The sequence below is a fragment of the Mixophyes fleayi genome, chromosome 5, assembly GCF_038048845.1.
Source record: "Mixophyes fleayi isolate aMixFle1 chromosome 5, aMixFle1.hap1, whole genome shotgun sequence".
NCBI lineage: Eukaryota > Metazoa > Chordata > Amphibia > Anura > Limnodynastidae > Mixophyes > Mixophyes fleayi.
This window is the reverse complement of record NC_134406.1, coordinates 185,181,032-185,198,950: the sequence shown is the minus strand read 5'-3', so window position 1 is coordinate 185,198,950 and position 17,919 is coordinate 185,181,032.

The following is a 17,919-nucleotide window of genomic DNA, read 5'->3' as shown; positions in this document are numbered from 1 at the left end:
TGTGTTTGTAAGTCCTTCAGTGTTTTGTGTTTTTCTGTCTTCTGGGTAAAAATGTCCAGAGATAGGAGGGGAGCAGAGGCTGAGGAGAGGGAGATGGAGGTTGAGGGGTCAGAGGAGGGAGAGGGAGAGGTTGAGGAGACAGGACAGAGCAGGAAGACCAAGACAGGGAGGAATGTGCGCTTCTCACATGATGAGAATTGTGTGTTGGTGCACAATATCATTCCCTGCTACGAGGTGATCTTGGGGAACCTGGCAGCCCGGACTCCGCTAAGGCGGCGCCACCAATTGTGGGGGAGAGTGTGCGACGCTGTTAACGCGGTGGGCCCACTAAAGAGGACAGTGGCGCACTGCCGCAAGAGATTTTCGGACATTAAGAGGAGGTTGAAGGAAAAAATGGCCCAGGAAAGGAGGTCCACAAGACGCACGGGTGGTGGCCCCCCTCTTCGCGTTGAATATACCAGCTATGAGGAGGAGCTGCGGCAGATAATGCCCCGTGAAATAGTGGAGGGAATTAATGTGCAAGACACAGATTCGCCCTCGTTTGCCCAAGGAGTTGGTGAGTGATTTGTCCTTTTTAAGCTAACAATATTGAAAATGTTTTTTTATTGCAAAAGTGTCTTTTTTACTCAATCAGTATGTAAAGGGCAATAATTTTGTTTATAACTGTTTTTTAATGTGCAAACACATGTCTTCCAAAGATTTATTATTTGTAAAAGGCTTTTTGCTGCAAATACATTGTATGCTTTTTCTAATACATCCAGATTCACCTGGACCACAGTTGAGTCCCATTCCTACAGCTACACCTCCACCTTCAGTCAGTGATTCGGCCACAGAAGAGCAAGCAGGTGTGTGATTTATGTTTTTGTGCTAAATAATGGAGTTAATTGTTTTTCTGTGGAAATGTTGCTGGCAAATTTTTTTTATTTAAAATATGGTGTGCTATGCGACCTTAGGGCTACATTTACTAAACTGAGATGTTGGCTAGAGCAACCAATCTGAATATACCTTTACTTTATTTATTGCATTCTACAAAAAGAGAGCTCAAATCTGATTGGTTGCTATAGGCAACGTCTTCACTTTTTTACACACGCAGTTAAGTCAAAATACCCAGCATGTACTACACAGAGGGAGGACTGAAATAGGATTTGTGTACCCCAAGGCACGGTCTAGCCAGATATTGCGTAATAAATCACAATATTTGTAGGTTACAAATACTATGCTTTTTTAGCCCCCTCAACCATACATAGTTCATATGATACTGGGTATTAAAAGGATAATATGTGCATCCTTAAGCAGGTAGCATAGGACAATAAATCATTAATGCAAAAATTGTGAAACAATCTGTAGTTTGTAAAGATTATTCTTTCCTATCAAGTGTTCAGAATGCAATATACAAACATATTATATCCTATATACTTACCGTCATTTTCATACACAGGGCCCTCTTCATACCAGGCACCTCAGGTGGAGTCCCTCCAAATGTCCCCTGAGCCAGATGAGCAAACCATAATCACCCTGGAAACAGTGGATGCCCCTGTGTCTGGTTTCCAGGATGTTGCACCTGGCCCTGCTGAAGCCCCAGCACACCAGCAGCCGGCACCTCAGAGTATGGACCCAGCCCGTGAAATGGCGCAGTCTATTGGTGCTTTCCAGCAGCAGCAATCAGTCTTCATGGAGAGCCAAACTCACAACATTTCCCAAATTGCGGCCCAGTTGAGGCGGATACACCGCACAAATAGCCAAATTCCTGCTGCAATCAATCGTCTGGCTAATGCCTGGGAGCAATCCAATCTGCAGATGGCCCAAATGACTGGGGCTGTGGAGGCATTAAATTCCTCCGTTCGCGAGGGGAATGCGAACCTGACCCGGCTGGCAGGCCAACTGCAGCAAGAACTCATTGCCCGCTTGCCTGCACCCTTTTCCTCGGCCACCACAAGTACCGCTAGTACGCCAAGCACATCGGCACAGAGTACTCCTCCAAGGAGAGGTGCTCGCACCAGGGGTGGGCCAGGGAGAGGACAGAGTGGGGCAAAACATAGCGATATGCAAGCAAAAAGGCGTCGCTAGCGCTAACACATGACTATTGCCTCATGCTTTTTTTACTTTGTATAAGCATTATCCTTTATTATTTATTGTGTTGTACTGCAATAAATGCAGTTAAATTTCTATGGTGTCAGTGTTTATTTTCTGCTAATTAAACAAGAGTATAGTGATGTTTTAAAAAACTAGGCACTCAAATCATTTACACATTGCGCTCTGACTGTCACAAACATTGCACTCACATCAAACACATTTTAGAGAAATAAATGTTTTTCCTATTGTGTAGTAGTTTGTAATCTGCCTTCCGCCCTCTGTGCTCTGCACATCACCAGATGTGACACAGACCCCTTCTGCTTCAGTGTGTACTGCACTAATCGGTGGGGTAAATTGATGTAATGCTAGATTATGTATAAAACAGCCAGCCAGGATAATATCAGACCCCTTTTCAGGTGCATACATAACCACCCCACCAGATTATTCTAGTAAGCTGAACCTGGTTTACCAAAGTACAAATGTACGCTATAACACACCTCTACTAGTGGGTTTGTGCCTGAATTTGTGCTGTGCAGATGTGTGAGGATGCAGCAGAGGAGTCATCAGCCAGAAACCCATTCTTTATTGAGTACAGTTAAAATTGCTTTTACACTCTGTTAAGGGATTTGTTGCAATATTAAACAAATGTTGAACTTAGTAAAAAAATTGCATCGTGGGAAAACAGAAGAGAAAAAGAAACCCAAATTACACTGCCATTACAAGACACTGGCCTTTTAACATATACAATCCCAAAGGGACAAACTTTGCACATGAAATGGCCCTTTCCCTTCTGTTCAGATTGACCAAATACCTCAAACAGCACACTGTTTGAACAATCTCGCCGCTCACAAGCAGCGCTTTCATTTTGGTCTTTTGAATGGCGGTTTTCCGGCGGCTTTATAAACCCCCTAATAGTAAATCCGGCTGTTTGTATGTGGAGCATTGTTGAAACCGTCACGGCGCTTTATACAGAGGCGGGTTTGAAAACATCATTTCTGGCCGTTTGGATGGCGGGTTTAGCGTTAGTAAATCCGGCGATGGCTAAACCGCCGGCAAACCCGCCGAAAGTCGGCGGCTTTACAAACACGCCTGATAGTAAATCTAGCCCCTAGGCTATTATTAACCTCAATAACATTCAATAACAAGCATTTCCACTAATTTACAGTGTATTGTGAACACCTCACAATATAGTTATTAGTCCAAAACGTTGCAACAAGGTATCTTTCTGGACTGCGTAGAGGAGTGGGTCACCACAATATATATTAAAAACCCTGAACTTTTATGATTCGCACCAATAATTGTACCTGGACTGCGTAGAGGAGTGGGTCACCACAATATCTTAAAAACCCTGAACTTTTATGATTCGCACCAATAATTGTACCTGGACTGCGTAGAGGAGTGGGTCACCACAATATCTTAAAAACCCTGAACTTTTATGATTCGCACCAATAATTGTACCTGGACTGCGTAGAGGAGTGGGTCACCACAATATCTATTAAAAACCCTGAACTTTTATGATTCGCACCAATAAATGTACCTGGACTGCGTAGAGGAGTGGGTCACCACAATATATATTAAAAACCCTGAACTTTTATGATTCGCACCAATAAATGTACCTGGACTGCGTAGAGGAGTGGGTCACCACAATATATATTAAAAACCCTGAACTTTTATGATTCGCACCAATAAATGTACCTGGACTGCGTAGAGGAGTGGGTCACCACAATATATATTAAAAACCCTGAACTTTTATGAATCGCACCAATAAATGTACCTGGACTGCGTAGAGGAGTGGGTCACCACAATATATATTAAAAACCCTGAACTTTTATGAATCGCACCAATAAATGTACCTGGACTGCGTAGAGGAGTGGGTCACCACAATATATATTAAAAACCCTGAACTTTTATGATTCGCACCAATAAATGTACCTGGACTGCGTAGAGGAGTGGGTCACCACAATATCTATTAAAAACCCTGAACTTTTATGATTCGCACCAATAAATGTACCTGGACTGCGTAGAGGAGTGGGTCACCACAATATATATTAAAAACCCTGAACTTTTATGATTCGCACCAATAAATGTACCTGGACTGCGTAGAGGAGTGGCTCACCACAATATATATTAAAAACCCTGAACTTTTATGATTCGCACCAATAAATGTACCTGGACTGCGTAGAGGAGTGGGTCACCACAATATATATTAAAAACCCTGAACTTTTATGATTCGCACCAATAAATGTATCTGGACTGCGTAGAGGAGTGGGCACTGGGCACCACAATAAAATATATAAAAAACCTTCAACAGATCTGCATTACACTACACATACGGCTGCTCCTCCATCCTCTCCATCATATACATGTTGGAGTTTTAGCGTGTGACAACCTCTTGTTTTTGATAATGTCAGTGCATTTGGAATATTTTTCAATTTGCCCCACACCACTGAATGTACTTTATCTATGATACGCAATACGCATCTATCTATCTTGACTGCGTAGTGTGGTGGCCCCGGTACACAATTTGGTACCGAGGCCACAATATAATTTAAAAACCCTCCACGTGTCGGAATTCCACCAAACAAGTATCTGGACTGCATAGTGGGGTGGCCCCGGTACCCAATTTGATACCGGGGCCACAATACCTCCTCCAAACATGCTCCAGACAATTCGTCATTGACAGACCCCAGACAGACAGGGTCGTAGTGTTATTGTTTGACTTTGTAAACCCAAAAAAATGTCCCTGTTGCACTTGCACATAGTCGTGCAATGAAGACTGACTTTTTCATTTAAAGGCACGATCTTTAAAGTGTCAGAAAGAGAGAGAAGACACAGGAGAGGAGAGTTGTAGCTGGGGACCTGGGGTGGAAGCTCCCAGGCTCCCCCAGCATTGCCTGGAAGTCTGAGCGTGGTGACTGAGCCAGGGCAAGGAATGTGTGCCCTGGATGAGGGGGAGAACTCCATGCCACTATAGTGAACCCAAGAGAGAGGGGGACACTGCACATGGAAGAGGCCCTGGAGTGAGGGCTGCTACAAGAGGCATGGTAGCTGTAGTGTCAGATCCTGAGGCTGAGAGTACACAGAGTGACGTGTCAGAGCACAGGAGACATTATCCCCGCAGAGGAGGGATGAGCTGCAGTTGAGAGGTCTGTTGTTGAAATAGGACATGCACACTTTAACAAACCAATCATTTCAGCGACAGGGCCTACCAAACAACTTTGACTGAAATGATTGGTTTGTTTGGGCCCCCACACCAAAATAACAATTCATCTCTCCCTGTACAAACTAAACAGGCTCTACTGAGGAAAGATGTCGTCCTCATCCTCAACCTCTGATTCCTCTCCCCCTACAGTGTGTACTTCCTCCTCCTCACACATTATCAATTCGTCCCCGCTGGACTCCACAACCACAGGTCCCTCTGTACTATCTGGAGGGCAGTGCTGTACTTCATTGAGGAATTGATTATTCATTTTTATAAACATCATTTTTTCAACGTTGTGAGGAAGCAACCTCCTTCGCCGCTCACTGACTAGGTTCCCTGCTGCACTAAAAACTCTTTCCGAGTACACACTGGAGGGGGGACAACTCAGGTAAAATAGAGCCAGTTTGTACAGGGGCTTCCAAACTGCCTTTTGGAGTTCTACCACGTCACTACCTCTAGTTAATTTAGATTGCAAGGCTTGTAAATACTTTGAAGATAAAAAAAGCAGGCTGCACAGACTGTGGAGCTAGAAAGTGAAATTAAATGGACCACGTTACTTTGGTGGCTATCTATGCCCCCCCCCCCCCTCCCCGCCCTACACTTGTAGTTGAATATAAAAAAAGCAGCCTGCATAGACTGTAGAACTAGAAATTCAAATATACAAAAAAATGGACAAAGGCAGTTTGCTATCTATCTGCATCAGATCCCCTCTCCACTAGGAGTAAAATAGAAAACTATTCAGCCGTTATATAATCTAGAATATAAATAGAAATTGAGAAAGGCAATTTGGTATCTGTCTGCATCATAATCATCAACATCCTCCTCAGCGCCAGCTACATCAATATCCTCCTCCCGGTGTACAACATTCACACCTTCATTAGCCAAATCTGTAACTGGACTGTGGGTGATCCTTCCAGCATATGCAGAGGGCGTGCTGCAAATGCTGGATGGAGCCACCTCTTCCCGTACAGTGATGGGAAGGTCAGGCTTGACAACCACCAACATCCTTGGACTCACCTTGTGGATTTGTGATAATTTCTCTTTAGAAGGCAGAGTTGTTTGCTGTTTTGTTGCTGACAGCATAACTCTCTTAAATTTTTTGTAGGGGGGGGGAGGAGGAGGAGGGCTAAGATCCGTGGGTGAAGCTGAACCACTAGTCATGAACACGGGCCAGGGCCTAAGCCGTTCCTTGCCACTCCGTGTCGTAAATGGCATATTGGCAACTTTACGTTTCTCCTCAGATGATTTTAAGTTTCTCTTTTTGCTACTTTTTCTTAACTTGGGCTTTTTGGATTTTACATGCCCGGTACTACGAGATTGGGCATCGGGCTTGGAAGACGACGTTGATGGCATTTCATCGTCTATGTCATGACTAGTGGCAGCAGCTTCAGCATTAGGAGGAAGTGGGTCTTGATCTTTCCCTACTTTATCCTCCAAATTTTTGGTCTCCATTATATGTAGCACAAGATACTGCAGAATGTGTGAACTTGGTAATATTGCAGTACCAATGGACTTATACTGCTGGATTGGTTTTGCAAATTTGGTTATAATTATTATATATTTTTTTTTTTTTTAATTTTTTATTTTTTTTTACTTTTTTTTTATTTTTAAAAAACTTGGGAATAGTGGGGAAATAACTATGCCCTTAGAAGCACAGAGCACAGGACACAGCACCACTGGACTGAACAGGACACGGCACAGGACCCAGCAGCACTACGGAACTCAGCAGGACAGAGCACAGGACACAGCACCACTGGACTGATACTGCAGAATGTGTGAACTTGGTAATATTGCAGTACCAATGGACTTATAATGCTGGATTGGTTTTGCAAATTTGGTTATAATTATTATATTTTTTTTTTTTTTTTAATTTTTTATTTTTTTTTACTTTTTTTTTATTTTTAAAAAACTTGGGAATAGTGGGGAAATAACTATGCCCTTAGAAGCACAGAGCACAGGACACAGCACCACTGGACTGAACAGGACACGGCACAGGACCCAGCAGCACTACGGAACTCAGCAGGACAGAGCACAGGACACAGCACCACTGGACTGATACTGCAGAATGTGTGAACTTGGTAATATTGCAGTACCAATGGACTTATACTGCTGGATTGGTTTTGCAAATTTGGTTATAATTATTATATATTTTTTTTTTTTTAAATTTTTTATTATTTTTTACTTTTTTTTATTTTTTAAAAACTTGGGAATAATGGGGAAATAACTATGCCCTTAGAAGCACAGAGCACAGGACACAGCACCACTGGACTGAACAGGACACGGCACAGGACCCAGCAGCACTACGGAACTCAGCAGGACAGAGCACAGGACACAGCACCACTGGACTGATACTGCAGAATGTGTAAACTTTGTAATATTGCAGTACCACTGGACTTTTACTGCTGAATGTGTGAACTTGGTAATATTGCAGTACCAATGGGCTTATACTGCAGGATTGGTTGTGAAAATTTTGTGGTAATTAAAAAATATTAAAGTAGTTTTTGGTATTTTTTAAAAAAACTTTTTTTTATTTTTTTAAACACAGGGGAATATTGGGGAAATAACTATGCCCTTAGAAGCACAGAGCACAGGACACAGCACCACTGGACTGAACAGGACACAGCACAGGACCCAGCAGCACCACTGACCTCAGAAGGACAGAGCACAGCACACAGCACCACTGGACTGATACTGCAGAACACAGCACAGCACAGCACAGCACAGCACAGCACAGCACAGCACAGCACAGCACAGCACTAAACAGCACAGCACAGCACAGCACTAAACAGCACAGAACTAAACAGCACAGAACTAAACAGCACAGAACTAAACAGCACAGAGGACCACCTAACACACCCTCCCTCTACCCTGATCAATGCCCGAGTGAAGATGGCGGCGACTAGCGGGGAATTTATAGGATCCGAGTATCGCGAGATCCGACAACGGGATTATGAGTCAGAGCCTCAGTTTCACTTTTGAATTTGGCGCCAATACCCGGATCTGTCTCGGATCCGACTCGGATCCGCAACGTTCGGGTGGGCTCGGATTTCAGAAATCCGAGTGCGCTCATCCCTACTTAAAAAGGGACATGTTTAACAATGAGCAAAAATATATAATGTGAGCAGTACATTCCCTGATCATTTTGTATAAAATATGCCAACGCTTAAACAGTATTTTCCTAGGAGTGATCTAAAAGGCAAAACATAAAGTAATGTGAGGCACAAGCCGTTTTTCACCTTGTTGGGACCTCATCTAACACATTCTGTGATAAATGCTGCTGGACTTATTCCGCTGCTTATGGCTCTGCAAAGGAAGATAATGGGCTTCAAAACAAGCGTACTGAATGTGCACAGCAAATCACCTTGTTTTTGCACGGGTCATCCAGCACACTTAACAGCGCATGCATTGGTCAAACACTAAATTGCAGAGCTCCCAGCTACTATTGGTGATTTTCTTGTTTAGTAAATAATAATTGCTACATTACACCATAGTGTCACTATAGAATTTCTTTATTTTGTGGTCAAATTTACTAAACATTCAGCACATTGATATAGAGCATACCAATAAAAACATTGTACTTTGGCATAAAGTGCAAAGTGAAACTAACGTGTCCACTTGATCTCTTCTCGTTTTAATCTACTACACACTTACCCCACCACACTGGTTACTTCCTTGACCACTTGATTTCAGTTTTCCATTTCCATAGATATTTATCCCTCTACCTTTAAAAATATAATCATTTTCAAAAACATTCTCAAGAATCCCTCTTTGGAACCCATCTAGCTACTAATCCATTTCTCTACTCCCATTTGTCTCAAGACCACTGAATCACATTGTTTACTGATCATATTTTGCACCGTTCATTCCTTTAACCTTTCACTCCCTACTAGACCCTGTGCAGTCTAGCTTTTTTTTAACACACTCCACAGAAATCAAACTTACAAAAAATCCTAATGACCTCTGCACAGCCATATCAAAAGGTACATCTTCTTTCCCACTGCTACTGGCTCTCTCTTCTGCATTTAAAACTGTTGCAAATCCCCCACTTCTACAAACACTTAATTCCCTTGGCATCTGTAATGCTGTTCAATCCTGGTTTCCTTCATACTTTTCCAAATGATCATTCAAAGTTTCCTTTAATGAATCCTCTGCCTTCCCCATTCTTCTTTCTGTTGTAGTACCCCTCAACCACAATTGTGCTTTTTTGTTACACCATTACCCTAGGTAAAATCGTACCACATATGAGCTCCAGTATTACTTTTATGCTGATGACTGATTTACCTCTCCACCCCTGAAATCATTCCCTCTGTTTTAGCCAACATCTCAAACTGTCTCTCAGACATCTGCTCATTGACATCTTAAAGACATTTAGTTTAAGCAGAAAATAATTTTCTGATTATATGCCTCCATCATGTGCCAATCCTCTGTCTGATTACAATGACAACATCATCCTACCTAGTTGCCTCAACTGATTTAATCATCACATTAAGGCAATCTTTAAATCATTTCACTTCCACCCATACAACATCTTCAAAATATGATTTTCTCTAACAAAGATGCCACTAAGCTCCTAAACCATACTATTATAATTTCCCTTCTTGACTACTGCAACCTTCTCCTGTCCAGCCAGCCAAGAACAGGATTACATCCCCCTGAAATCAATTGTGAGTGCTGCTGCAAGACTCATCTAACTAACTGTCCTGTCTCATCTGCTGCCTCTCTCTGTCAATCCCTTCATTTACTTTCCATAAACTCCAGAATAAAAGTGCTGAGCCTTGTGTCTGAAGAACTCAATAACTAATGAACCCACCTTTAAATCTGATTTCACTCATACATATTCTTCCAGTTATCCTCTCCAATGCCCTTCTAATGACATACCTTCTCATAACCTCAATTTTCTGCTCCCCCTCCCCCACCAGACTCTCCTTAGCCTTTAAAATCTTTAAATGGTCCCTAAAGTCTCATTTATTCAGATAAGTATTTTTTATAATCACTGCTTCTGTTCCAACTCTGCCTTACAGTTGCCATTCACTCTTCCCTACTTGCAGCTACAGGTGCTATTATACTACCTTATGAGTCAAATCTTCCCCATCTTACCCACTCCTCTTAGATTAAAATACAAATTGAGCGTTCTTTATCTTTTGTTTCAAGTAATTTCACTTCATTTATTTGTATCATGATCATCTCAATGTAAAGTGTTCCATGATATGTTTATATTTGCTAGATAAAGGATAGTAATAATGTTTTTCATGATGCCCAAGCAGACTATGTTACGTGATATTATGTAAATATAAATGTAAATATGTACTGTAAACTGCACAAAAATGTTTTTAGAGTAGGCTGGACAACAGTTAATCCAGCTTGAAGCAAGATTACATTACAGAGAATAATATGGCTGACTTTAAAGAAAAATATTTGAGATTGAATCCCTCCCCAAAATATATCAAGCAAAACAGGATAAGATTAAATATGGTGTTATATAATGGATGTCCACGCTTGCGAATCATGCAATTACCAGTTACATATTGTTTTTTATTTTTATGCTAGTTATAGCACTACTACCAATACACAATTGTAAAGGCTTTGGCCACCAACCATCTATACTTTTTGTCTTTAATTTTACTTTACACTTTCTTTAGCTCATTAAAACACCTTGCTTATAGTTCTTCGCTACCAGTTCACAAGTATACGAATCCAGTACTCCCTCGGGGCTGGGAGACTGAGGTTAACAGTTTTTATGTCACAAATCAAATATGGCTGCCCCAGGCCTGGTTCTTCATGACGTCTTCAACAAACCAGGCCTGTGTATCCCCTTTTTGCTTACTCACAGGTAAAAAAAATGTCTCCCTCATCAACATAAGATCAAATCACACAGACTAGTCTCCATGCAGCTTAATTGGGCATTATAAACCAGCAGTGTTACCTTGGCACATGAATAGAAAGTTAAGGTATAAGAACATACTGGAAATCAATGTTGTCATCACACATAGTTAGATCACTAGTTGTCTTCTGAAACCAGAGCATCTGTATTTGCAAATGTAGTCTGTCAATGTCGTCCAGAACAACAGGTTATGGTTCCACAAGAAAGACAAAATTGAAGCTTTAGAGGTTACTCTGTCATCTACCTACATTCCTTTCCAAGTATTCTATAACTAAAAAAAGTGCATATTTTGTAGTCCTTACTGGTAGTATGTTTCTGATTGAAAAGAGCACGTCCTTCAACATTTGGGAGAGAAATTAATATTTTGAAAATTACTCTATTGGTATTATTGATTTTTTATTTCTCCTCCCCAAACTCAGTGCATTGTGTAGTTAACATTTTCTGCCAGCAGTCACCACAATGTAAAGTATATCTTAACTCTACTTTTTTATTATCACTTTTCATAATGGTTCTTTGACTCCTTCAAGATGTGATCTATATGGAAAATGTGTAAATAAATCCAATCCTATCTGCTTTGATAGTGGGACACAAACTCAAAACAAAATAAAGAAGTAAATAAGAACAACTAAAAGGTTAACAATTATGAAATACAATTAGACTGCCAAAATGGGACAAAAATAAAAATGAAAAATAAAACTGAATCAGCAGGCAGCATAGTGGAAACATAGACTGCTGTGAGTAAGAGCAGCAGGAGTCTTTTAGCTGTACCTATGAAGCCAAGTTTTGGTGATTGTAAAGATACCGAGAGAAATAGAGAAAAACATAGTAATTGATGAATGTGACCTTTGGGATGTAAGAAATGGACAATCCACAGTGCAGCTGTCGCAGAGATATGGATAATGATAAAAGATGTTGACTGGCATGAATAATTAGAACTTGTGAAAGAAGAAAAGTGCATATTTCTTAAGGAAACCAATTCTTTTCTATAGAGTCTGACATGCTCTGGGCAAAAGCAACAGTTATGTCAACACAACTTAGTAAATTAGGAGACTGATTTATTTTAACTCGTCTTAAAGCATATAATCAAATTATGATTTTTTTTTTTACTATATTTAAACAGATAATGTTAAATGTGACTAACATTTATGTGATTGGACTGGTCCCTACAGGAAAAGCAAACTAGTATATTTTATGAGATCAGGCTCGCAGACACTTCACTAACTAAAAAGCGCTCCATACCAGTTTGAAGTGGAAGGTTCTTGATTTGGAGTCAGCTAATATCCAACTCTCTTCCAATCATGTGGTGTTCTCTTTGACCTTGAACATCTTGCTGTCTTAAATCTGTGACGCAATAACGTAATGTGCACATGCAACTTTTTTTTTGCAGGGGTTGGTATAGCTCCTTTAATACATAGGGATCAATCTTCACTCTAACCTTAGTTATTTTGAAACAATAATGTTAAAAACTAAACTGACAATTCCATTGTGCTAGGTTGCACCGAACAGTTGATTCACATCCCAAGGCAGAGCTCATCTACATCAATATTTTTTAGTGGATCTCACATTTTAAAAGACACTAGGAGGTATATTTAATAAACCGCGGGTTTGAAAAAGTTGAGATGTTGCCTATAGCAATCAATGAGATTTTAGTTTTCATTTATGTAGTACATTCTACAGAATGACAGCTAGAATCTGATTGGTTGCTATAGGCAACATCTCCATTTTTTCAAAGCCGCAGTTTAGTAAATCTAACCCAAGGGCTCATTTACTAACCTCGGAAGATGTGGACATGAAGCACATTTAATAATATCTAAATTCACTGTTTATCTGCCTAATACTTACATGGCCAGAATTAAGTGGATGGGGTCACTACTATTTTTTACTTAATTTATCATCTCCCTGCTTGCATCTCTTCATTGTCCAGGGAGATTGTTCTGCAGGCTCTCATTGTGTTAATGAATTGTACTGCACTGCAGGCAGTGATATCCACTGGAGTGAGCTACCTGACTGGTGATATGAGTCGTGATTAGGGAGCCCTAGTCATATAAAGGAAAGTGACAACTAGTACTGAGCCTTCATTTCTTGTCACTTCCTATGACATGCACAGGGTAGCCTGATCACAGGGGAGTGAGACAAGACAGGAGATGAGTGTGACACAGCGGAGTGAAACATAAACAAGAGATGAAAGGAAAAAAGATATCACATTGCAGGCAAAGAGGGACAGACAAAACAGAAGGAAATTATTATTAATTATTATGTATTTATTTCTTTATTTCTTTATTTAGCAGGGGTGCTTTCCTCATCTCGTGTCTCCTTTCTCCTAGCTTATTTTACACCCCACAAGTCCCGGGCTAATGTCATCATTTCTGCAATATATTGATTATGAAAACCTCTTATAATGGGAGACTTTTAAACTATGTACTGTATATTGTGGCAGCTTTGTGTTATGTCATAAAATCTATGCAAATTTCTGTCCCATAGTCCTATGCAAGGGCAGGCTGGGGAGGGGGGCATCTGCTCCCCAGGCCAGTCCCATAGAGGGATACCTTGGGCTGGGTCACTGGGCCACCTGCATTTTTTTCTTTTAAAATGTTCCTAATAGGCTGCTATAGTCGAGTCTTGACCCCCTGGGCTAAAATTTGCCAGCCCTCTTCTGGTCCCATGGACTCATCTAGTCAGTTAGGAACTCAGCTGTCCAAAAGAAGATAGCTGTGGAAGATGACTGGCAATGATTATTTATACCTGGAAAATAAAGGTTTGGTGATAATTACTAATTTAGTGGATTATTGAATGGCGGGGGATTGTTCAAGAGATATTAGGTTGGTGGGGTGCAAGGTCCTTAATTAAACTGATAACACTAGGACTTTCCAGACTTTCCTGATCTGGACTGAAGTGCATATTGTGACACATTTGTAGTTGTTGTTATACATGGCTCAAATTTTGCACAGCACTGGCTGACATTTGTAGAAACAAAATTGTCATTTCAAGGATCCTTTTTGAGGTACCCCACCCTCACTAGTGAAGGAGGCCCCACATCTAACTGCAAAACCACAACAGCACTAGTACTTATTGCCACAAGAATCCAGCAGGCACTGGACCTCATTTACAAAGCTCACAGGATGTGTGTAACGCCTGCAGGGAACAGGACAGATGCACATAAATATCTTACCTTACAAATGATAGTCATCTCCTGTCTGCTTCTGAGTCACCCCAGCCACTCTCCTATCCCAGCAGACAGCAACTGAACCTCTGTAACCTCACTCCACTTCCCTCTATGAAAGAAACAGAAATTAAAGCCAGGCCTACCAGGAAAGGGCTGTCTGAGACCACGGCAATGAGCAGAGACACTCAAGTCAATCTTGCTTGCTGCCACCTCGTTTTACTCTTGCCAAGGGAGCAGAACTACCACTACAAGACCAGAAACAGTCCCGTTTCAAGTACTCCACTAACCCCTCGGTGAGGGCCTAACCAGGAGTAGGAATAGAGCGTTTTACTCAAGGGGCATACTCCAACTTCCAGTCCCTGCTCTCCTGCTCCTCTCCTTCACCTGTGGAAGACAGACACAACAGAGCCTCCCTCTACTGTACCAGTGGGTCTAGTATGTACAACCTACACAACTGACACTAACTAATAACAGGTAGCCCAACTCTAAATTAACTAATGGTCAGGAATGCAAAATTTACTATAAACTGGTGTAGTGTATTTCCTAAGCCTCCTCTGTCTACTTTACGGGGAACACCAGCCAGTGTTCACGTCCTACTCCGGAGGGCTGATCCTAAAACCCTCACTCAGGTCGTACCGAGAAGACTATCATCTCACTATGGGGTCACTCACGGAATCCTAAGGACCAGTCGCATGTGACACGAAAGAGGCCAACTGGAGCAGCGCACCACCGGAGTGTCAGCTGCCGCACAAAACCCCCAGTCGTCACTCCCAGAACTCGAAACGGCTGCCTTCACTCAAGCAGAACACCGTCCCAATCCGAAACCGCCAGGGACCCTGCCGGAACTTAGGACTGGAACTTCCAATTGGAACCACGAGACTGAGTGCTGGAATTCAAAAGGGCTGTGCTGCACTGCCAGTGAGGTGCCCACAGTTTATTGCAGGAAAACTGTAAGGAACAAGAGCCTACCTTTAATGCGGGCCTGACGTCTTGCATCTGTAAAGAAACACACACACACAGCACAACCAAAATACAATGCACAACACAGACACAGGCGGAATAAGACTCTGCTACGGTATCTGGCAGGCTGACTACGTAATACACACACCTGCTATCTAACCAGAGAGTTTAGTATAGCACTAACAGGAGCCTTCTGCTCTACTGTTGCTAGGACTACCACCTAGCTTATTCAACACACACTTGGACTGCACCCTACTCTAGTTATGGGCCCTCATGCCTTTTCTACCTCAGGGCCTTGTGCCCTTTGCACACCATGGGCTCTAGGCCCAGCTACCTACAGAGCCTTGTGCCCTGACTATGGGCTCTAAGCCCCACTAACTATGCCTTGTGGCCTTCCTGGCTATGGGCTCTGAGCCCATCTAACTTGGGCCTTGTGCCCTTTTTAATCTCTACCTATATGTGCCTTGTGCCCAATTACCTGGGCCCCTAACTGCAGCCACAGGCCTAGTCCCCAACAATGCCCACAGGCCTTGTGCCTGACCTAATGCAGAGTATACTTACCTGCTCTGCGCAGGATACTCAACTTGCACCCGACGTCTTCTTTTCCGGGTTTTGCAGACCCTCCAGCTGGCGGGGACTCTTCTCCTGTTCTGCGCGGGTCTTCCGGTGGCTCTCTGGACGGGGGCGCTCTTAGCACTTACAAGGGCTCCCCACGGGCGTCTCCGGCGCTGTCTTCAGGCAGCAGGGTAGCACCTTGCCCTTACAAGGGCTCCCTGCCAATTCCGCCAGTGTCTTCCGTGCTGTCTTCCGGTGGTAGGGTAGCTCTCTACCCTGACAAGGGCACCCTGCCACCTCCGCAGATGTCTTCTGCCTTCTTTACTCCGGGGCGTCCCACAACATCCTCTCTTTTCTCTGCCAGCGAACTTCTGGCAAGATGGCGCCGGCGGACCGCTGGCGTAACGTCATCACTGGGCGCTGCCGTGAGCGCTCATTGGCACGCCGCGGCGCCAATAATTTAAACGGCTCACTCATCCGACCGCCGATTGGCCAGCAGGGGAAGGTGAGCACTGATTGGCTCATCTTCCAGAAACCTGCAGAGAAAGAAATATACTTACTGGCGCTGGAACGCAGGGATGGTAAGTAACTGTTCTCTTCTTTCTTCGCCCTCTTCATGGGCACAGCAGCCAGGTCCATCTTCTCCTTCTTCACAGGCACAGCGGGGCACATCTCTACATGTGCACTGCATAAAAACCTTGCATTTGCACAAAATACTGCTCAGTTTAGCTCATGTATTTGCTTAAATTATTCATAAGAGTGAGGGAGCATCAGGACTGCATTTATTACATGTGGAACATTTGTACTCCTAGAAATGTGTTTTTCCACCGAAGTACAACTGAAAGATTTAAAATGCATCCCACTATATATGCACAAATTGAGTAGTACACCAGCAAAAAAAATATAGAATTTTTGTACATGATAAATAAATTCAACTGTAGGGGGTACTATCAGTCTACAGTTTTAATAGGTCACACTATGTCTGCTTCTTTTTAAGTGAGTCCTTACTCTAGGAGAAGAAGGCATAAAATGATTATTATTGTCAAATAGCCTCCGGTAATAATTGGAAGCAGTATGGGGTGAAAGGGCCACCGTAGTGTCAGTAAATGCGGCCTCCTATTGCTGTGTAATATGCTGACAATTCTAGGTTACATTAAACGCTTCGCACTCATAGCTGCATTAAATGATGGACATGTGAGTGACTTTAAAAAATGCTGCACACAAGGGAGTGTTATACTAAACACAATCGGGGGCAATACATGCAGGACAATTTGCAGATCACTATTTTATATGCTGCCTGGAAGAAGCATAGAAATCGTTATAATTATTCACAGAACTGGTCACTCTGGCACCTGTTTGTGCTATGTTTCACAATGTCTGTTTACATAGCTACTCTTTTTTTTAACATAATCATGTCTTTGTCAAAAATATGCATGGAGCTGAAAGCACTTGAAGGTGGGAAGCCAGTTTGTCTAGAACTGCCCTGAGGGCACATCTGATATGGGAAGTTCCCCTTGTGCATACACACATAGGGCCTGATTTTGAGTTAGGAACAAAGAAAGAAAAGCAGCAAATTTGCACCTGGACAAACCATGTTACAATGCAAGGGCTACAAATTGACTTATTTCTTTTGCACACAAGGAAAACACTAGTTGTTTTTTCATGTAGCACACAAATACTTGATAGCTTTATTTTTACACTGAAATTAAAGTTGATCTATGACAAGCCGTATACCAACTATAAATCTGTCCCTACACTTTAAATTTACCTCCCCCTCCAATGCAACATGGTTTTGCCAAGGTGCAAAGTTGCTCCTTTTCTTTGCTGTGCTCCTAACTCAAAATCGGGCCCATAGTGCACACTATTTTTATCTTGTACATTTATAGATTTATGCACAGCAAAAAAGGAAAACACATCTACTATCAGTTTAGGACAATGCTTATTTAATTATAGCTCTTCCATTGTTCATGCTATTATCTCTTAATAACATCTTATATATCATGACATCAGAATTATCTTCATGTCACCTTTGTACGTTTGTACTGTAATGTTCATTTTGTTGCTACCAATAAATATTGTCCAGTG